Source organism: Lontra canadensis, unplaced genomic scaffold, assembly GCF_010015895.1.
Source record: "Lontra canadensis isolate GAN:19392208 unplaced genomic scaffold, GSC_riverotter_1.0 scaffold46, whole genome shotgun sequence".
Taxonomy (NCBI): Eukaryota; Metazoa; Chordata; class Mammalia; order Carnivora; family Mustelidae; genus Lontra; species Lontra canadensis.
This window is the reverse complement of record NW_022631040.1, coordinates 703,593-725,895: the sequence shown is the minus strand read 5'-3', so window position 1 is coordinate 725,895 and position 22,303 is coordinate 703,593.

Genomic DNA, 22,303 nt, shown 5'->3' with positions numbered 1-22,303 from the left:
TGGATGGAACTAGAGGGTATCATGCTTAGCGAAATAAGTCAATCGGAGAAAGACAACTATCATATGATCTCCCTGATATGAGGGAGAGGAGATGCAACATGGGGGGTTAAGGGGGTAGGAGAAGAGTAAATGAAGCAAGATGGGATTGGGAGGGAGATAAACCATAAGTGACTCTTAATCTCACAAAACAAACTGAGGGTTGCTGGGGGGAGGGGGGTTGGGGGAATGGGGTTATTATGGACATTGGGGAGGGTATGTGCTATGATGAGTGTGGGGAAGTGTGTAAACCTGGCGATTCACAGACCTGTACCCCTGGGGAAAAAAATATATGTTTATAAGAAATAAAATAAAAAAAAATATTAAAAAAAATAAAATTGTATAAATTCTAAAATATATACATACGCATATAATATTCTCATATATTATATGCATATATGTAATACCCATATTATAAATCGATATCTATAGATATATTATATATACAGTTCTACTATATATGTGTGTGCATACATATTCTATATATAACACAGTAACTCTATAATTGTGCTTGTTGTTATTATAGTTATTTCACTTTGGTATGACATAGGTTTAGAGTTTAAATCATAATTCTAGTTTTTCTGCTGCAATAATCTTGTTTAAAATACTTCATTGCCTCTACTCTCATTTTCTACAACTAAACTTATAAGAACATTAATATAGGTCTTGATTGTCTGTAACAGTATTAAATAAAAATGATATATAGAGGGCACCTCCCACTGTGTTTAAAGATACTGTACAGTTTAGTTCACTTTATGTTCCTTTAAAGGTTAATATCACATGAAAACTTTTCTCAGTACATTTATGCTCAGTAATTTCAGTCAAAATCAATAATTATGTGATAAAAATGTACTAGTCTACATATGGTAACCTCTCTTTTACATCAAAGTGTAGCTTTGAACTTAACAATGGGGAAAAAATAAAGAACACATTATCAATTCTATGAGTTATTCAGTATTTTGGAACATTACTTTTGGAAGAAAACTTTAAGAAAGTCATTTTTCAGTCCCTGAGAGTTATAATTATTTACTCATTAACAGGAGTCAAACTGCTAAATTTTTGTTGATTCATACCAAATAACTAAAATTTGAATATTTTTCTAGTATTCCTTCACAATGCCAGCTTTGAAAGCTGAGAAATGATACAGGACAATAAGTTTGTAACACTAATGGATGTTCTTTTTTAATGCAAAAAGGGTAACCTAAAACACTTCTTATTAAAGAAACTCAATTCATCACAGCAAATTTGAAAACCTGGTGCAATCTGAGTTTTACAAAAAAGCTAATATTAGAGCTCTCATTAATCTCTCATCTAAGATGAGAGAAATTGCAAAAGTCCTTGAAATATGTTACCGCCTTTCAAAGTATTACTTATAAAGCTACTCCTTTTTCCAAAATGTACTTCTTGCATCCAAAGTCATACTAAACACTTAGCTTTCTTTTTTTGCTTCTCCTTTGTGCCATGTGTTAAGGCTAACTAAAAAGAGAGATGGAGTAACTGTGTGTTAACACAAAAAACTGATTGCTGTACACAATAAAGACAATTAGTTAATAAGTAACTAAGATATACTTTTGTATACACATGTAGGAAAATGTTAGCTGTTCATCTTTACTTTAGATTTCTCTTTTATCTTATGAGAATGTGTATCCTAAATGCACACACACTCGTTTGTGTACGTATTGTGACATTTTTATTGACGCTAAAATGCACAATTTTCCACATTATCACCTTTCTGACATTGTATTACTTCTTATAATCAGAAGAGTCTTATGATTGCAGCTTGGTGGGCAGAAATAATAATGTAGCCATCATTGCCTGGCAGTTGACTTTATTTTCTTCTTTGCATATACACCAAAATAGTATAAATATTTAATAAAAGTCTATGTTATAAGACTACATTGTACTGTAGTTGAATTGGCAAAATATTTTTTATTAGTACATAAGATAATGGTGATTTATTTATTTATTTTTAAATATTTTATTTATTTATTTGACAGAGAGAGACACAGCGAGAGAGGAAACACAAGCAGAGGGAGTGGGAGAGGGAGAAGCAGGCTCCCCACCTAGCAGGGAGCCCGATGTGGGGCTCAATGTAGGGCTCCATACTGGGCTCAATTCCAGGACCCCGGGATCGTGACCTGAGCTGAAGGCAGACGCTTAACAATTGAGCCACCCAGGTGCTCCAAGATAATGGTGATTTAGATTCAGTCAACAGTAATTTGGCTTCAATGCTATACACAATAAACACATGTACACAGTTGATTTTGAATTCATTTCCAAGCATATGTACTCTCCCCACAAGTTCATTAAATAGAGTTTATATTCACACTTTCCATTTTCTCCCTGCCCATTCACTGTTCAATTTATTGTCTGGCTTCTGTTCTCAGCATTTGATAAAACTTTGGGGGGAATTGTGTATACCACATTTTCTTTATCCACTCATCTCTCAGTAGACATCTGGGTTCTTTCCATATTGTGGACATTGCTGTTATAAATTTTGGGGTGGACATCGGAGTGCTTCTTCAAATCACTATGTTTGTATCCTTTGGATGCCTAGTAGTGCAATTGCTGAGTCATAGGGTAGCTCTTTTTTTAACTTTGTGAGGAATCTCCATATGGTTTTCTAGAGCGGCTGTACCAGTTTTCATTCCCACCAAAGGTGTTAGAGAGTTCCGCTTTCTTCACATCCCCACCAACATCTGTTGTTTCCTGACTTGTTAATTTTAGCCATTCTGACTTGGTATGAGTTGGTATCTCATTGCCATTTTGGTTTGTATTATCCCTGATGCCGAGAGATGTTGAGAATTTTTTCATGTGTCTGTTGGCCATTTGGATGTCTTCTTTGCAGAAATGTCTGTTCATGTCTTCTGCCAATTTATTAACTAGGCTTTTTTTTTTTTTTTTGTCTTTTGGATGTTGAATTTGATAAGTTCTTTATATATTTTGGATACTATCCCTTTACCTGATAAGACACTGTGAATATCTCTTCCCATTCTGCAGGTTGCCTTTTAGTTTTGTTGACTGATTCCTTTGCTGTACTAAACATTTTTATCTTGATGAGGTCCCAATGGCTTATTTTTGCTTTTATTCCCCTTGCCTGTGGAAACGTGTTTAGCAAGAAGTTGCTGTCGCTGAGGTCAAAGAGATTGCTGCCTGTGTTGCCCCTTAGGACTTTGATGGATACCTATCTCACATTTAGGTCTTTCATCCATTTTGAGTGTATTTTTTGTGCATGGTGTAAGAAAGTCACATTCTTCTGCATGTGACTACCCAATTTTCCCAAAACCATTTGTTGAAGAGACTTTTCCCATTGAATATTCTCCCCTGCTTTGTCAAAGATAGTTGACCATAGAGTTGAGGGTTCATTTCTAGGTTCTCTATTCTGTCCCATTGATCCATGTGTCTGTTTTTATGCTGGTACAATACTATCTTGATGATCACAGCTTTGTAATTCAGCTTGAAGTCAGGCATTGTGATGCCTCCAGTTTTGGTTTCCTTTTCCAACTTTCCTTTGGCTATTTGGGGTCTTCTCTGGTTCCATATAAATTTTAGGATTTTTTTGTCCCAGCTCTATGAAAAATGTTGATGGTATTTTCAGAGGGATTGCTTTGAATGAGCTGTGAATCACTGAATTCTACCTTTGGGAATAATAATACAGTATATGTTAATTAAATTGAATTTAAACCAAAAAATTAAAAATGAACAAAATAGAAATAAAAAGCATATTAGTCCACAAAAAAAAAATTGGCAGAGATATAATCAATGTGTTGAATATTTAGTTCTCTTCCTTTGTGACCTACTGACATTTCAAATATCCAGCTATTCCTTTTTTCTTGAAATTTTTCTCCTTTAGCTTCTTGGCACTTTCCTTAAAATTATCTAATATCTGTTACCATCATTTCTGTCTCATGTTCAGGAATATCTTCTTCTCAGCCATTTAAGTCTTGCTATTTCCCACAGTTCTGTCTTCATTCTTCTCACTCAACCTCTACTGACTTCCTCTTAATTTTATCCTAACAATATGGTGTCAAATATCACTTGTTCGCCAATAAGTTCTAAATCAATGTAGTTTTTTAGACATATTTCTTGATAATCAAAAAAATATATATTCAACATTTTACCATATACATTCCCCTGACAATATCATACCTCTACCAAACTCCAAATATCTAACAATGAATCATAACTAAACATTTACTTGATCATTTAAGAAGATTCTTCCAGGAAATGTGCTTTGATTTACATAGTCAAGCATTATTTCACTTCTAAACCTTCATTTTACCATAATCTACATAGTTTCTCACACCAGTAATTGGGGACACACACAAGACCTCTCGTATCCACATACTGAATTAATCTTTAGATCTAAATCAACCAATTTCTACCTTCTAAATGTATTTCCAATTCTCTCCTCTCCTCAGTTTTACTACCACTCTTGATTTAGATCTTCCACATATTTCACCTTGGAAAGATCTCCTTCCTGGTGTCCCTTCTGACTTTTTTTTTTTTTTTTAAGATTTTACTTATTTATTGGATAGACAGAGATCACAAGTAGGCAGAGAGGCAGGAGGGGGGGGCGGGGAAACAGGCTGAGAAGAGAGCCTGATGTGGGGCTTGATCCCAGGACCCTGAGATCATGACCTGAGCCAAAGGCAGAGGCTTTAACCCACTGAGCCACCCAGATGCCCCATGACTTTACTTTTAAATCCACCCTTAAGATTGCTATAATAATGATTGTTTGGAGGGGGAGAAATCTGATTATTTGTAGCTCCCAATGAAATCCTCTTAATAATTCCCTGTTTCCTTCCAGAGAAGCAAGCCACCATGAATTCTACAATTTCAAAAAAATACATTCTGCCAACAACCACATGAATTTAGAAAAGATCCTCAGACACAGATGACATGTCACTCCCAGCCAACATCATCATTACAGTTTTGTCAGAACCTGAACAGAGAATCAAGCTGAGCTGTGCTCAGACCTCTGACCTATGCAGACTGTAAGATAATAATGTGTGCTGTTTTAAGTCACTGCATTGTAAGATAATAAATGTGTGCTGTTTTAAGTCACTGCATTCATGGTAATTTGCAATGCACCAATAGAAAACAAATATATGTAGTATAAAATATATATTCAATGTCATGTGGTGACAAACATGGAACTTAATGGAAATTTTATATATTCATTCAGATTTTAGAGAAGAATCACTACTTTTGAAATTTTTTGAAGAAGCAGTGTTGTCTGATGGATTAAATTTCAAAATTCATATGGATGCCTATTTTTTTAAGATTTTATTTATTTATTTATTTATTTGAGAGAGAAAGAGAGAGCACCAGTGAGAGGAGCAGAGGGAGAAGAACAAGCAGCCTCCTGTTGAGCATTGAGCCCAATGCAGAGCTGAATCCAGGGATCCTGAGATTGTGACCTGAGCAGAAATCAAGAGTTGGATGTTATAAGTAAATAAAATCTTAAAAAAAAATAACTTATTAAACAAAACAAACAAAAACAAAAACAAGAGTTGGATGCTTAATTGACTGAGCCACCCAGGTGCCCCTTGTGTGAACTTTTTAGAAGTAACCTAAGTCTTCAAAGACATAAAAATGTTTACTAAAATCTGACCCTGGAATTGCTTTTTCTTCCCTCTGACCTCAAGTGTTATGAAGGAAAAGATGAATAGTATTCCTCTACCTTCTATGCCTGAGGCAGTTTGGATGTTGACCAGATGTCCTTTTAAACATTTTGTTGAAATTCACCAAACTAGAAGATTATCCAGAGGCTGTTTGGGGTTGCCTGGTACCAACTTCTTATCTAAGAGTGGTTTTAGCAGGATATGCCTCACATACCTAGATTTCTTATTGTAAATCAACTGGAAATTTCTGGATTTATAAGCCACAAAAGCAACATAATAAAAATTAGTCATGTAGCTACATAATGAGTAGGATATAAAAACTTAAAAGATTCCAACCTTAAGTGGTTCCCATGTTCTATCTTAGTACAGATAATTCATGCTCCCAAAATGCACCCCAATACAAAAAATGGAATTTGTCAGGAAACATCATCTGACTACTTGTGGCCTTCAGATACTAATGCTGGCACCTGCACATTTCCTAGGCTTCATGGGGGCAGAGCACAAAGTGCTGGATGAGGGCTGTGTTTCCCATGTCTGCCTCAGAAGTTTGGTTTCTAGCATGTGTGCTCTGTGGATACATGTTAGACAGCATGCAGACAAGGGAAAAGAGCCTTGTCTGATATGAGATGAGAACCAGGAGCAGTGGCTTCTTCCTTTAAAATTTGCTAGTCATGAACAAAGCTTGGTGTTTGTATTTCATGTATTTTTTTTTAAAGATTTTATTTATTCATTTGACAGATAGATCACAAGTAGGCAGAGAGGCAGGCAGAGAGAGAGGGCGGGAGGAAGCAGGCTCCCTGCTGAGCAGAGAGCCCAATGTGGGGCTTGATCCCAGGACCCTGAGATCATGATCTGAGCTGAAGGCAGAGGCGTTAACCCGCTGAGCCACCCAGGGGCCCCTCATGTATTTTTAAAATTTAATTTTATTTTACTTCATTTAATTGACATATAGTGTATTATTAGTTTCAGAGGTGGAGTTCAGTGATTCATCAGTTGCATATAACACTCAGTGCTCATTATATCACATGCCCTCTTTAATGTCCATCACCCAATTACCCCATCCCTCAGTTTGTTTCCTATAGAGAGTCTCTTATGGTTTGTCTCCCCCTCTGATTTCATGTGAGAATCTTTGATAGCTCCCCTGTTAGTGCTAGTGCAGAGATTTTCCCTGTAAATCTACAAGCAACATCCCAGAAGGTAGTTACAGTAAATGAAGGTCCATATCTAAGTCACCCTAGCACCTTTGTCAAAATACAGATAGATGCACACGTGCTACAATGAGGCTATGGAATGAGAACATTGGTGGTGTGATGGAGAGTATGAACTCTAGTACACTTTCCAGTTGATACTGAATGTGAAAAGTTTGGTTAGATATAAGGCTTTTAAGATGTCAAGAGATGGAGGATTCAACTTCAGTAATTAAATACAAGCACATTAAAATAATAATGGGTTCTATTTTTTTATTTGCAATATTTTTAGGTTTTAAAGATAACAATACGTCATGTTAATGAGTTTTAGTGAGTGCATGGGGGAATATGATTTTATCAATGGTGATGTGAGGTTAACAATTATTGTACAAGATATCATGGCATTACATATCAAAATGCTTAATATGTTTATATAACTTTGACTTTCTAATTTTACTTTGACAAATATATAACAAGGATATGACCATGGTGCAATGCCAAATCATTTTTCAGAAATAACACAATAGTATTTAAAGTCTCTATGTTTTGGTCAAGGCAATCATCTTTCCTAGAATAGCCCTAATTCCCTTCCATTATAGAAATAAGAGCAGATATTATCTTATTTATCTTTTTAATCATTCTGTAATTTCTTGGAACATGTATTTGCTTAGTGAATGAAAATAAAAACTGCATCTGACTCTTTGGATCAAGAAAGTCATAAGTCATACTGATCTACATATTTTTCTCCAAAGAGGTTTATCATGCACATTTTGTTTTTTAATTAAAAAAATAGATCCCTTGATTTAAAAATAGCCCAGTGGTTTACATAATGTTTGAAATAGCCCAGTATTTATGTTTCCTTTCTTGCTTCTATTACTTGTACAAAATGGGTCCTGAGAATAAATTCTCATGGAAGCTTGAATGCATCATATGCTAAGGATGTGTTACTCTCCAAGCAATCACTGAATTGAGCTAACTTTTCTGTTTGATTATTTGTTTTTTAATTAGTGTGGTTGATACACTGTCAACAACTTCCTGCCTCTCTGAAATGGCTTAGTGAGTTCATTTGGGTTTTATCTCAGAAGTTAAATTTTCCAAAATTACTTAGGGATTAATTAGTTGTTGTTGTGGGGGGTTTTTTGTTTGTTTGTTTGTTTTTTAATTAGAAAATTGCTGTTGATTTTTGGGATTGTGTAGGAAAGTTCCTAGCTGCCTGAGGCCACATCCAGAATGATAATGGAATTATATGTGCCCAAAGGAGGGCAAGTTGGGTTCGTATGTGCTTTTAGATGGTTTGTGAGTTGATGAGCAATGAGACAAATAAAGTAGCTCTGCCAAATTTTCCGTTTTAATTATCTTTAGTATTCAGTCTAAACTCTTATTTGAATAATATTTCTTGGTATTTTCAAGTGAATGTACAAATGTATAATTCAGCAAACAGTATCAAATTCTTACACTATATTGAGTAAGAAATCATACTTAAACACACACATGCACACAAAAGATTATATCAAATTGTTGCGGGCCGACTGATACGTTACCTAAGACTGAATGTCATTTATGTTGCTACTTTAAGCAGACATAAATCAATGGGCAAAATTTCAAGCAGATAGTTTTCATCTCCCTGAAAAAGAAGCATCCCAACATGCAAAACTGCAGAAAAAGAAAATGTGCACTATTATAAACTGGCAATTTCTGATTGGAAATTATGCTTAATTAAACTTCAAATTAATGAACAGTAAATTTTTTTTTATGGTGCATGGCTGTTTGTTTCAACAAATATGGCAATATCATTTTTGTCAATTATTAACCATTGGGATACATGTGCTCTGTTTATGTCATGCCGTTAGACTATGCATACCTTTAATGACTAATGAAGTAAGACCTTTTTATTCCTTTCTTCCCATTTATATTTCTTCTTTAGTGGAGTTTCTATTTAAATATTTTGCTCATTTCCTTATTGTGTTGTTTGTTTTCTTATTGTTGAGTTTTGAGAGTTATTTTAGGATTCTCAATACAAGTCCTTTCTCGGATATGTAATTTACAAATATTTTCTCTTGGTCTATTGCTTGTTTCTTTCATTTTCTTTAGAGCATGTTTCAATAGAACTGAAGTTTTCATTTTTATAAAGCCTAATTTATTAATATTTTCTTTCATGAACTGTTTTTATTGATGTATCTAAGACTTCTTTGTCTATTCCTAAGTCACAAAGGTTTATAAAAGCTTTTATAAAAAGCTTTATATTTAGGTCTCTGATCCAACTTTAGTTAATTTTTTAATACATATAAGGCTATTTTTTAGCATGTAGACATTCCATTTTTACAGCACCATTTTTTAAAAAAGACTTCTTATTCTATCGATTTGTCTTTAGACCTTGTCAAAAATTAGCTGTTTCTGTGAGTCTATTTCTGGACTCTCTATTCTGTGCCATTGATATATATGTGTATCCTTTGACAATCCCTCACTGTACTGAGTGTCTTGATTGCCTCATCTTTATTTTTGAAAAAAATCATCTTGACTATTCTTGCTCCTTTACCTTTCCTTATAAATTTTAGAATTAACTTGTTATGGTCTGCAGAAAAATCTGCTCTATTTTATTAGAATTGCATTAAATCTGTAATTTTATTTTAAAAAATTGACATCATATTAATAAAGTCTTTCAAGGCATAAAGACACATACATACCCAAATTGCCCATCTTTGGACACATGTAATTTCTCTATTACATAGTTTTAAAATTTTCGTTAATATTTTATAGTCGTCACTGTGCAAATCCTATGCATATTTAACTCAATTTGTATGCTCTTACTTCTTATGGTGTTATCATAAAGATACTGCTTCTTTAATGTCAAATTACAAATGTTTGCTGGTAGTATACAGAAATGTATAAAAATGTGATTGGAATTTATATTGCAAATTTATTAATTCACTTATTCTAGAAGTTTCTCTATTGATTCTTGTGTATTTTCTAGGTAAGTATTCATGTCAACTAAAATATGCACTTTATCAAGTTAGAGAATTTCCTTCTATCCCTAGTTTGTTGTGAATATTCATTATGAAGTGGTATTAAATTTTACCAAATACATTTTCTGCATCTATTGAGATGATTTATTGAACAGTTGTAATAATGAACAATATAATCAAAGAAGGAGAAAAAAATGTTTTTTAAATAAGAAGATAGGGAAAGAACAATCAGAAAAAAGTCCTATTTTTATCACTTCTTAAATTTTACTTAGTTTTTTAGTCCATATGTCTTCTAAGTCTATATATAAGATCATGCTATCTACTCTCATAGACACCTACTCTCATAGCAAACACATAGGCACATACACACATCTCTAAAATGTATAATGTTCAAAATATGATAGGTATTTCTTCAGTTGCTTATAAAATTACAAGTTTTATTTCTTATTAGTAGTCATATCTCTCTTAGTTAGTGTACAATACCTCACTCAGTCTTCAACATATTCCATAATTGGTTTCTAGAGTTACTCTACCTTTTAGTGGCATGATGGCAAAAAGGGGAATAGCATGGATGATTACATGCGAAGGGTCTTCTTGGAACAAGCCTGGGAGTCATTCTTCACTTTACATATCAATAGATGGCATTTAGTCACATGACTGTACCTTACTGCAAATTAAGCTGGGGTTTGTGGTTTAATTGTATTCCCAGGAAGGAAAGAATAGAAGTTGAATAGCTTGGTAGTCTCTCTCATAGATAGCAATAATGCTGCGGTTGATTTTGAATAATAATATTCTAATAACTACATTTACAAGTACATGACTTGAAAATTTATGGGTTTTCTTTGATTATTTTTAAAAACAGCATTCTATAAACACATAATAGTGTTAAAATAAATATAATGTTTCCTTCTTTCATGAAATAAATCCAACTCAAATATGATATTTGAAGCAATATTAACTTATATTTATGAATTATATACTTACATATACTATGATTTGCTTTTCTTATAGGAACATGCTTAAATTTTTCTTCATAGTAGTATAGTTTTAAAAACTAGCATAGAATGTTTACCTCTTTCATAAAAACATTTAAACATTTGTTTTCTCAGATGTAAGGTTATAAAACATACATGCACATTTGGTATTTTCTTGGGTGTGCCATATATGTGAATATAGCAGTACATATAAAATATTTACATGCATGCAAGATCATTTTTACTGAGTGTTTTAATTTTAAGAAATAAATTTTAAAAAGTAGTAAAGTTTATCATAAAATATAATTTTGAAATTTTTACCTCATTATTATTTAATATTATCAATAAGCTGATGATAATATATTCATATCTATTTACATATCATGCTAATTAACCATTAGCATGAGTTTAGTTCCTTAAGGTTAAGTAACACAGTGAATATTTCCAATTTCTCTTCAAAGTACTATCAGTCTTCACCCCTACTGTCATACTAAGAAAGAACAAAAAAATCCCAAATATATGTGTAAGTGGAAATATAGCTTAGTGATGAAATTTAGTAAATTAGAAAAACTGAGCTCCAATGATTCAAATATTAAAATATTGTGAGCAATTGAGATATTGCTGATATTATTATAATATAAATCAAATCACCAAAATTTACATGTGGAACCAAGGGAGTCTTTTAGAAATTATAACTGCAAATAAAATATTTGGTATCTAAGATGAGCCTAACATATTTGTATGCAGTAGTCTTAGAGAAAAAATAGAATAGCATCATACTCAAATAATATATTATGCAAGACTGGATTTTAGTGTTATTCAGAATACTTCAACAATGATACCAAACACAACACTGGTACAGCAAAAATGTTATGCTAACAAGCATCCTATTTGTGCTTCATAATAAAGTAATATTACATTTAGATTTGGATTTTATTACATTGGTGTTTTATTTACACTTTGAGTTATAACATTGATAATACTAGGCTAAATCAAGTTTAGTCCAATTTCCTTTTTCACAAACTTTGCTTTTATGCATTTTTGCATAATTTCTAGCAAACAGTAATCACAGTAATTCAGGTATCTATAACCTCCTCTAACCATGTCATTCATAATTGCAGAAAATAGAAATTAACCTTTCTAAGATCTCAATAGCATAATATTGTTTGCTGTTATGGAAAAGGTAGCAGGTGTGGCATTGGGCAGCAGTCATTTGTCAACTTAAGTAAACCATAATGGTGGCATCAAGAAGAAAATTATGCTAATGTAAAAGTAATGTTTCTCAGTGCTATTATTAGTACTCTGTACTAGCAGAATGATAATGAGAACAAAATCACTTCTGCATTTCCAAATTTATTTATTTTTTCTTATGGTAGAGTGTTTCTTTGATTCTATTCTAGATTCTGAGTGCAGAATTAGACTCATGGAAGGCACCTAATAAATTATAAATTAGTTGAATGCAACCTAAAGATTAGTCATAATTAGCTAATGTGCTATTCTCTCATGCGATGAATGTATTAATTTTATTAAGTGTAACAGTTTTCAGTATTTATGTTATTTAGATGTTTAATAACACATTAGGCTACCTCCTCCCCTTTATATGTGTTAAAGTTTGTTAGTAAACAACATGTCAAAAATATTCTGCTCTTCCTTGTGGCTCAAATTTACAACTTGAGCTTAAGGCTTGAATCTGCCCTGGTTATGTGAGCTTCAAAAAGGAAATTAATTTCTCTTGGCTTTTAATATATCTGTTAAAAAAGGGAAATAGTCATCATTTTATTTATTTTAAATTGTCACTGTAAGGGTTGATGATATTATGTGTACAAAATCACTTAGTGAATTTCAAAGCACAATGTTATTAAAATAGAGTTGTTAGTTAATATTGCTTGCCAAAAATTAAGTTCCACTAAATTCAGTGTTGAGAGAAAATATGCAATTATTTGAAGAATACAAATATTAAAATCTAACTAGTTTTGTATTTTTCTATGTCCAAAACCTGATAAATTGAAGGATATCAGGTAGTGTAATAATATGGTTAAATGTTAAATGCAGAATCCTCTCTACCCCTTCTACTTGCTGAAAGATTAGGTGAAGGATAAGCAGAATCATATTTAATAAAAATAAAATATCTAAGGTAGGCATATGAGCCCCATGATGAGAAAGCTGAAGGACAGAGAAATATCTTCCTCTGTTGTAGAGCTAAAAATGCCAAGAGCTGGGATTTTCACACTGACTACTTTACTGCCAAAGACCATATTCATCATTTCTAAGTCATAACTTCTCAATATTTATGAATGAATTAAGTTATATTCAGCAAAACGTCTGTGGTAAAAGAAAGATGGCCACAAAGACTTTTCTATTCTTCCCATTGAAAGGTAAATTCTAATTCTCCTCCCATTGAATCTGAACTGGCTATATGGACCTGCATGACCAATCCAATGTAGTAGAAGTGACATTGTAGAATCAGCAAGGCCAGGTCATAATACATGTGATAGGTTTCACCAGAACCCCTTGGAACACTGATTCTTGGAATTCTGAGCTGCCATGCAAAAGATTGGCTGTCCTACTGAATAGGTCACATGGTGTGGACCTGATACAACCTGGAAAGTGAGTCCATCTAAACCCAGCTTTTCAACTATCCGTTTCAAGGTTAACTCCAGATCACCTAGTTGTCAGATGAATAACACCAGGTGACCCACAATCAACATCAGGTAAAATGGAAGAATGGGCCAGCTGATCCTTGTCTGAATTTCTGACACACAAAATCACAAGATATAATAAAATAGCTGTTGCTTGGGGCGCCTGGGTGGCTCATTGGGTTAAAGCCTCTGCCTTTGGCTCAGGTCATGATCCCACGGTCCTGGGATGGAGCCCCTCATCGGGCTTTCTGCTCAGCAGGGAGCCTGCTTCCTCCTCTCTCTCTGCCTGCCTCTCTGCCTACTTGTGATCTCTGTCTGTCAAATAAATAAATAAAATCTTAAAAAAAATAGTTGTTGTTTTATGCTACAGAGTTTTAGGGCAGTTTTAAAGCAGAACACATAGAGACTACAAATTTTAGGATAACTAAGAAAAGACTGTCTACCTTTTCTATAATAAAAGTAAACATGTCAATAATAATAACAATATTAGTTACATATGGATAAGAGGGTAAATAGTACAGATAATTTTGATAGTGAATTAATCCTAGACCAAGAAATTTGGGGGGATCTTTCATTGAAGTTTACTTCCGTTTGAATATCAATGCCAACAAGATCTCAGCTTAAGATTTGTAGCAAGTGATTTTAATCTATCCTAAAAAAAAAAAAAGTTTTATGTTCAGTTGGATCATTTTACGTAAGTCTTAGGTTTCATAATTCTATATCAATTTCTTTATGTGATAAGTGAGAAATGAATTCAACAGCTATGAAAAAAGAGGCATATTGTCAAACCATTGGTCAAACCAGTCATGAGAAACTCTCATATTTTTCCTCAACTTTAAATATAATATTTTGTTCTTAATGTGTTAGGTTTAGTCTGTGCTTCTACAAAATAGGCATACTCAACACTTCTCATAAAAAATTATGCAAATAATATTTTGAAAAACATTATGTCTCTAAAAATTTGTAGGTAGGAATACTGCTGGCAAGTACAAGTAGCAGAGATTCAAAATGTAAACCCTAGCACAATAAATCAACAAATATGTTTTTAGTACTCAGGACCCCATAGTAAGTAAACATGAAAGTTAACTAAGATTCCTTCCAACTGACAGCTTTTAAAAGAAATTTGATCTCCTTTTGATATAAAAAAGGACATGACTACAGACTTTATAAAGATGTACTTTTTCTTAAAATAAAAAAAAGTATTTTTTAAAATTAATCATAGAATTCTCATCTTACTATAGTCAAAACTACAGGGGTCCCTGTGTGGGTCAGTCAGTTAAGCATCCAACTCTTGATTTCAGCTCAGGTCACGATCTCGGATTGTGGGATCTGGCTCTGTGTCATGCTCCTTGATGAGCATGAGTCTGCTTGAGATTCTCTCTCCCTCTTTCCCTCCCCCTAGTCATGTCCTCTCTCTCACTTTCTCTCACTCAAATAAATAAATATAAATAAAATCTTTAAAATACATATATATGTAGTCAAAATTACATAAAATACAGACACAAAATTCCCTTGGAAATAAACAATAATGATAACCTCAAATATCCAAGTTAACACTGAGCAAAACATCTTTCCCCACAGTATTAGTTCATATAAGATGAAGAGGGCATGATATCCAGTGAGCCCTTTACCTTTTCCTAGCAATTACCATGTGGAATGGCAAGAACTGTCAGCCACATTTTCAAATAAAAATAACTTTTCTGCTTCACTTTGAGATGAGGTAAAGTAACAATTTTGGGTGACATGATGATATAGTTCTATAAAAGAAATAACCACAGAAGCCTTAACTTCATGTCCTAAAGATGAAAGAAAAAAAACAAATTACCATTATTCAAAAATCTCATATACATGAGAACTTGTATTTTCCTCTAGTGAATAGAGTCTATTATCTTTATCAATGTGAGTAGCAATTTAAGAAAATTTAAGAATTGCCTCCACATTTCTTTTCCAAAAAATTTTAAAAAATGAATAAATAAATTGCAAAGCACCTTATTCAACATATAACAACAACAACAAAAATTGTTGCTCTACTTCCACAAGTTGAATAAGCTTTTTAACACAACATTGTGGTTTTTATGCAATAGGTTTTATAATAATTTATTTTAAAACTGGAAATATATTTAGAAACATCCTGCTCCAGGCCTGCCCTCACAAAATATTTCATCACCTGCCTGGTTCTTTCTGGAACACTGGAGAGCATATGGTTGTAGAAACTAGTGATATTCCTCCAACATGCATGGTCATTATTAGTCATATAATCCCATGCTTCTCAGCAAATGAATATTTCCTTTTGTTATTTCTATTTTTGAAATCATAAATAAAACTTAATCTTCAAAGTAAAATTTGTCTGAACACATGGGTCTTGGTGGCCTTTCTAACATCCACAGTTCTTTTCTTTAAGATTATTCTGGAGAGTAGGGGTCAACTCTTGTAGCAAGAGCCATACAATACCATTTTCTATGCATTCTTAAGTATTAATTTTTTAAGGCAGAAATGCATAAAAAGGGGATTCATTTTTGGGTTGGTTTTGTTTTTACCCAGGAGTGTCTATGAAAAATTAATTTTTCCAAGCTGTAGAAAATTCTCTTTCTAAACAAGGATTAGACCCCTGGGGCCACAGAAATGTAGCAACATATGAATATTTATGCTTCACTTCTTGTCAAAATTATGAAAATAGATTAGTATAAATATTATGACTTAGAATGTTTACATGGTGGTGTGGAGGTACCTATGCAGACATTAGCACAGAGATTTAGATTCATAGTGTCTAATCTGAGCAGTCAGTGCCTGAGAGTGTTTATGGTTTAAAAGTTGTCTAAGGATGCATTCCTGTTAATCTAAGTGATGTCAAAAGGAATTTTATCTCTTTGACAGAAACTGAAGGTGAGCTAGAAAAAGGACAGTGGTATGGTTTCACTGATCTTCTTAAAGAGGGAATTCTTAGAATTTCACCCAGCTAAGAAAAATGGAAACAAAATAATAGTGATATTTTCAAAAGACAAACCTTGATTCCTCTCCACGTGAGAGAAGTTTGACAGGTGCCAGTCAAAATGTTGATATGAGGGAACCAGGGCTCTTCCAGCTTTCTCCTCCAGCAATCTTGGTATGCAGCCATTGTCCACAATTCCATCATGGCTGCTCTGGCTCCAGCCATGATGTCTGCTTTATGAGTAGAAGGGAAAGAGAGGAAGAAATGTCTGTCTCCTCTTCATTAAAGAGACTTACCAGAATCACATCAGTTTTTCCACTTATACCTTATTGGCCAATACTGAATCACATGACCATAACTAGCTTCAAGGAAAGATGGGAAATTTAGTATTTATCTGGGTAATGTATACAGTAAAAGAAATTGGGGTTCCATTTGAGGAAATTGACAAGAATGGGTCTTTGTTAAAGAGCTAGAATTTCTAGCACAAATACATATTCTCAATTAGTTTCATAATCATATACAGTTAACATTTTTGATAACCACAGGGGAGGAGATTGCCTTCTATGTGTTAATAAAGTTAGATGGTTCAGATAAGCAAGACACTGTAAAGCATAGGAACTGTCTTGCCCAATTTATAAGTGTTGTGATGATACATTTTTTTCATTCAAAACCTTAATTTCCCACCCACATTCCAATGAGAAACATACTATGACATTTCCCTATTTATTATTCAAAACTTTCATATACATCCTGCCCTTCAATTGTAAACATACTATTGAATATACTTTGAAAAAAAAATGGTTGTTTATCTCTTGTCAGCTTTTATTTTGTCCACAGCATACCAAAAAAATATTTAGTGACAATTTGATTGTATTCATAATTTTTTTCTATTTTCTTCAACACTGGAACAGAAGACATAATAGTAACTGACAATTGGTCTCTGGATAAAGCATAGTAAGGATCACACTCAGGTAGAAACTGTAATTCATAGCTTTTTACTGTGGTAAATACACATAGTATAAAATTTACCAATTTAACAACTTTTAAATGTACAGTTCTGTGGCATTAAGTATATGCTGATTAGTTTGCCATTATCACCATTCAGTGATGGAATTTTCATCTTCCCCAACTGAAACACGATACCCACTACACACTGCCTCTCTATTCCTTCCTTCCCTCAGCTCCTGGAAACCTCTATTCTACTTTATGCGTCTATGAATTGGACTATTTTAGTTACCTCATATAAACTCTCTAAAAAAGTGCCAGATAATAAATATTTTCTGCCTTGTAGGTCATGCAGTGTCTGCTGCTCAGTAGTTACTCAGTTTTGCTGCTGAAACCAACTTTAACAAATACTTCAACCAAATGTATGGCTGTGTTCCAGTAAAGCTTTGTCTATGGAAACTGAAATTTGACTTTCATATAGTTGTCAGGTATCATGAAATATTCTTCTTTTGATTTTTTCAGTGTTAAAAAATATAAACCTGAGTGGTTCTTTATCCTACAGCACTCTTCACTGACATTCTTAGAGAATCCCAACTGTACTTCACATTTTTCAAGTGGCCGCTAAGAGACTCTGACTTTCAGAGTTATTTCAGGAACATAAACTAATGCAATATTTTGGTTTATATATAATGCTTCTCCATAGACATCAAACAAATAGCCATAAGATTTCTTAAGTTGCAAACATTTTGCTTTATTCCTGTCTATAGCACCCATTTTTATTGTGATGTACAATTCAGTCATTTGTATTTCTACTAAGATGTAATAATCCTGAGATTCCTAGGGGGTAAAAAAAATCTTACAGGATATTCTGTTTAAATTTATATTCTTCTCGGGGTCCCTGGGTGGCATAGTCAGTTAAGACTCCTGATTCTTGGTTCAGCTCAGATATGATCTCAGGGTCCTGGGATCAAGCCCCACACTGGGCTCCAGGCTCAGCATATAGTCTGCTTAAGACGTTCTCTTCCTCTACCCCTACCCTGCACACATGCAGGTTCTCTCTCTCTCTCTAAAATAAATAAATACATTTTTAAATTTGGGTCCTCTGGGTGGCTCGGTCAGTCAAGCATCTGCCTTTGGCTCAGGTCATGATTCCTGGGTCCTAAGATGGAGCCCCGCTTCTGAACCCCTGGTCAGCAAGGAGCTTGCTTCTCCCTCTCCCACTTCCCCTGCTTGTGCTCTCTCACTGTCAAATAAATAAATAAGTAAAATCTTTAAGTATAAATAAAATAAATAATAAAATAAAATAAAAGTTCATCCTTCTCATTAAAAGCTTATAGTGTGTTTATGATCATTTTTGTGGTTGGGGTGGTGATTTTTTTTTTCTTTTTGCTTATTTCTTATCATTTGGTACATTCCAAATAGTAAAGTATGCAGGGTTCAATTTATGAGGCCTGAAAGCTTTAGACATGATATCCTCTTGTTGAATAATTGACCATAGCAGTCTCCTAGAATCTTTCATCACTGGCTACAAACATAACTGGAAAAAAAACTTATATGGTTTCTCTTTTTACTATCAATCATTATTGAAGAAAAAAATGTCAGACTGGAGTGACTGGGAACAGCAAGCAATGCAGTGGCTCCCAGTCTTTCTGCCTCCATTTCTCTCTTCTCCAAAAGGAAACCTTGTTGGTGTAGAGTCTTGCTTCTGATAAAGAGGTCTTGAACAATCCACTTCCTCCACACTTTTTAAATAGATTGCAATGAATATACACAGCCAAACAACCCTTTCACCTGTTCCCAAGACACTTCAAACAGGCATTAGGTGAGTATAAGGCCCCAAAGCCCAACAACTAGAACTGTAGAGCTTCCTTTGCTATTTTTAAAAGGCTCCAGTCCGTGTGGACACTTGCAAATTTGTAAGAATGTTAGATTCTTGAGGATCTACAAAGCCACCTGATCATTACATTTTTGAATTTCAACCAATGTTTGCAACCACTCTTTCCCATTAATAAAAAACTTTACATGTGATCTGGTATATTTTAAATGTGATACTGACTTAGTTGGGTCCTCTGCTGGGGGTCTCTCAAGGTTGTAATTAAGTGTTAATAAGTCTGTGTTTTCATCTAGAAGCTTGTCTGGAGAAGAATGTATTTTCAAACACACTCAGAATGTTGGCAGAATTTGTTTCCCCGTGGTTGGAGGACAGAAGGCTCAGCTTCCTTCTAAATTTCTGTTGGAGGCCACTCTCAGCTACTAGAAGTTACCCCAAGTTGCTTGCAGTGTGGACTGTCTCACTGTGACTGCTTACTTCACTAAGCCAAGCAAGGAAAGTCTCTACAGCAAATCTGCTAGCACAACTGAGTTTTAAATAATGTAACCTCATCAAGGAAGTGACATCACATCACCCTTGCTATATTCTGTTGTATAGGAGCAAGTCCCAGATCCTACCTACACTCAGGAGGAGATTATATGAGATCACAAACACCCCAGCGTCGATCTGCTACAGGTCATTTTTTTTTTTTTTTTAAGATTTTATTTATTTATTTGAGAGAGAGACAGAGATAGTGAAAGAGAGAGAGCCCAAGCAGGTAGGAGAGGGAGAAGCAGGCTTCCTGTTGAACAGGGACTGGATCCCAGGACCCTGGGATCGTGACCTGAGCCTAAGGCAGAAGCTTAACCAACTGAGCCACCCAGTCACCCCCTGCTACAGGTCATTTGTAACACAAGAGAAGTTAATTGATACAAACAAGCAGGTAATAGGCAGTTACTTTAATGAAGACCTTACCTTATGGTTAAAAGAGTAAATTCTGTGGCTAGACTGCCTGCGTTTACACCCCAAATCAGCCACTTAGCTATGTGCCATTGGGCAGTTTATCTAACGTTATCATTAAACACCTGAACAATTGCTATTTAAATAATGTTTGTAGTTTTTTTTTTTAATCTGTGGGAATCCTTATTAATAACAAGTCACAATCATACTGATTACTTCTGCTCTTATCAAAAAAAGAAAAGGAAAATTGAAATAAGATGTTGTTTGTCTATTACAACTTTGTACTCAAACAACTTAACAGTCAGGACATTTTTTAAAAGTATCCATGAGCATCAGCACTGTAGAAAAGAACATAATGCAAAGGGGAGCTCCTGCCGCAGGCACTTTTCAGTTGACATAAATATTGAAGCCATTGAGACATTAAACTCTAATTTGGGATTCATGCTGCAGTGATTTTACTCTATTGCATAGTCTGCTAGGATTTCCCACCTGTTTTTCCATAAAACTGAAAGTAGGAAATCCATTGAAATTCAAGTAGGTTTTTACTTAAATTTGTTTCTATTTGAAACAACTAAAAAGGCAGGAGGTAACAGCTAAAAGGGTGAACTTTCTCATGCTAAAAAGTGATTTTTTAATCTTTTTATTTCTGTTTAAATTGCAAAGGATTATCTATAAATGCTCTCAAATTGTACCTATTATTTACATTTCTGATTTCTACCATACATTACCAACATGATTTGTATGTCACATTGCAATTTAGGCTGAGTGTTAAGTTGCATAGGTTAAAATAACATAAAAATAAAGCATTACTATTTTGTTCCTACTTTTTTAGACATTTGAGTAATTCAAGAGTATATTAAAATAGGCTTGACATTTCACGACTTTCAAGGAACAGTTCACTCATTTCTTTTGAACAAAAATTGTGAAGCCTAAGTACATCATTTTAATTAATTACTAGCAAGTTGGTGCCATCATAGTTCTAGAAATTCTTGATGCCCTGCTAATTATTGTACATGGAATTAATATATACTTCTTGATCTTTTCTAAAGCAAAATCTACTTTATCACATTGTAGTATGCTCCTTGCTGATATACAAAAATCACTGAGTATTCATTACGCTACACTGTTTCAGTGGTTCATTGTCATGACTTAAAAATATGTATTAATGAAAAAAATATTCTCTAATGAATACCTGAAGTTTAAAACTTTTTTTTTTATTTGAGGAAAAGACCTTTCTTATTACTGAGTAACTTCTTCTTTAAGACATTTAGGTCCCTGCAAACTTGTGAGTTGGAAAAGCAAGTTGTAGAATCATTAGGATGCTAAGATGTAAGAAAGAGGAGGAAAAACACTAAGTATTAAGCATAATGATCTGCACCTGGTTTCAATCACGACTTTCTTCCTAAGCATCAACCATTTGGAATACAAATTTCAGTGTTCGCACAGCTGGAATACAATGCTACTTTCCAGGGAGTGGAAAGTCATTAAGAGAACACAAATATACCACAATATGATTTTATAAGGCTGAACTATGAAATTTACTGAGGGGTAGGATTGTTTAAAATAGGTTCAGTTTGTTCAGAACTATTTTTTTTTAAATAGCCTAAAAGTAAATACAGAGAAGATCATTTCATTGCCTGTCTGGAATTGATTTACAAGGAGTCTATAAATACAAGAGTGATTACCATCTAATGTAGGAGCTATTGCTGCTGTCCGAAAATAAGCCTCCCTGTATGGCTCCAAAGGGTAAAAATTCTGCTACCAAGGGAACAGACTTGATTTTCCACTTATCTTTTAATGACTTCCTGCAGGCAAAAACCTGGAGCCAAAATCCTACTGACATCTGTTTGTTGGTTGGGTCTTATTTAGAACCCCAGTACTAGATAATTATTCATTATTTGTTGGCAGTAGGATTGTGCAGCTCGCAATGTTTTGCAACACTTAAGCTATAATAAATAAAGGAATAAACAAAACTCTTTTCCTCAATACTCATTTATATAGAGCATCAGCAAAACAAATGGGAGAGCTTATAACAATTTATTGCTAGGTAGTCATTGCTTAAAGTTGACATTTATCATTAACAAATGCAAAGAAAGAGAACTGTCAGCTTTTTCATCTTAAATCAAGTGTGGCATTTTAATGATCAAGGACACTTCATGTTGTAATTTATGCTATTATATAAGTCATCCTGAGGAGTACTTTATTTTATTCTTAATATTTACTTTTAAGGCAT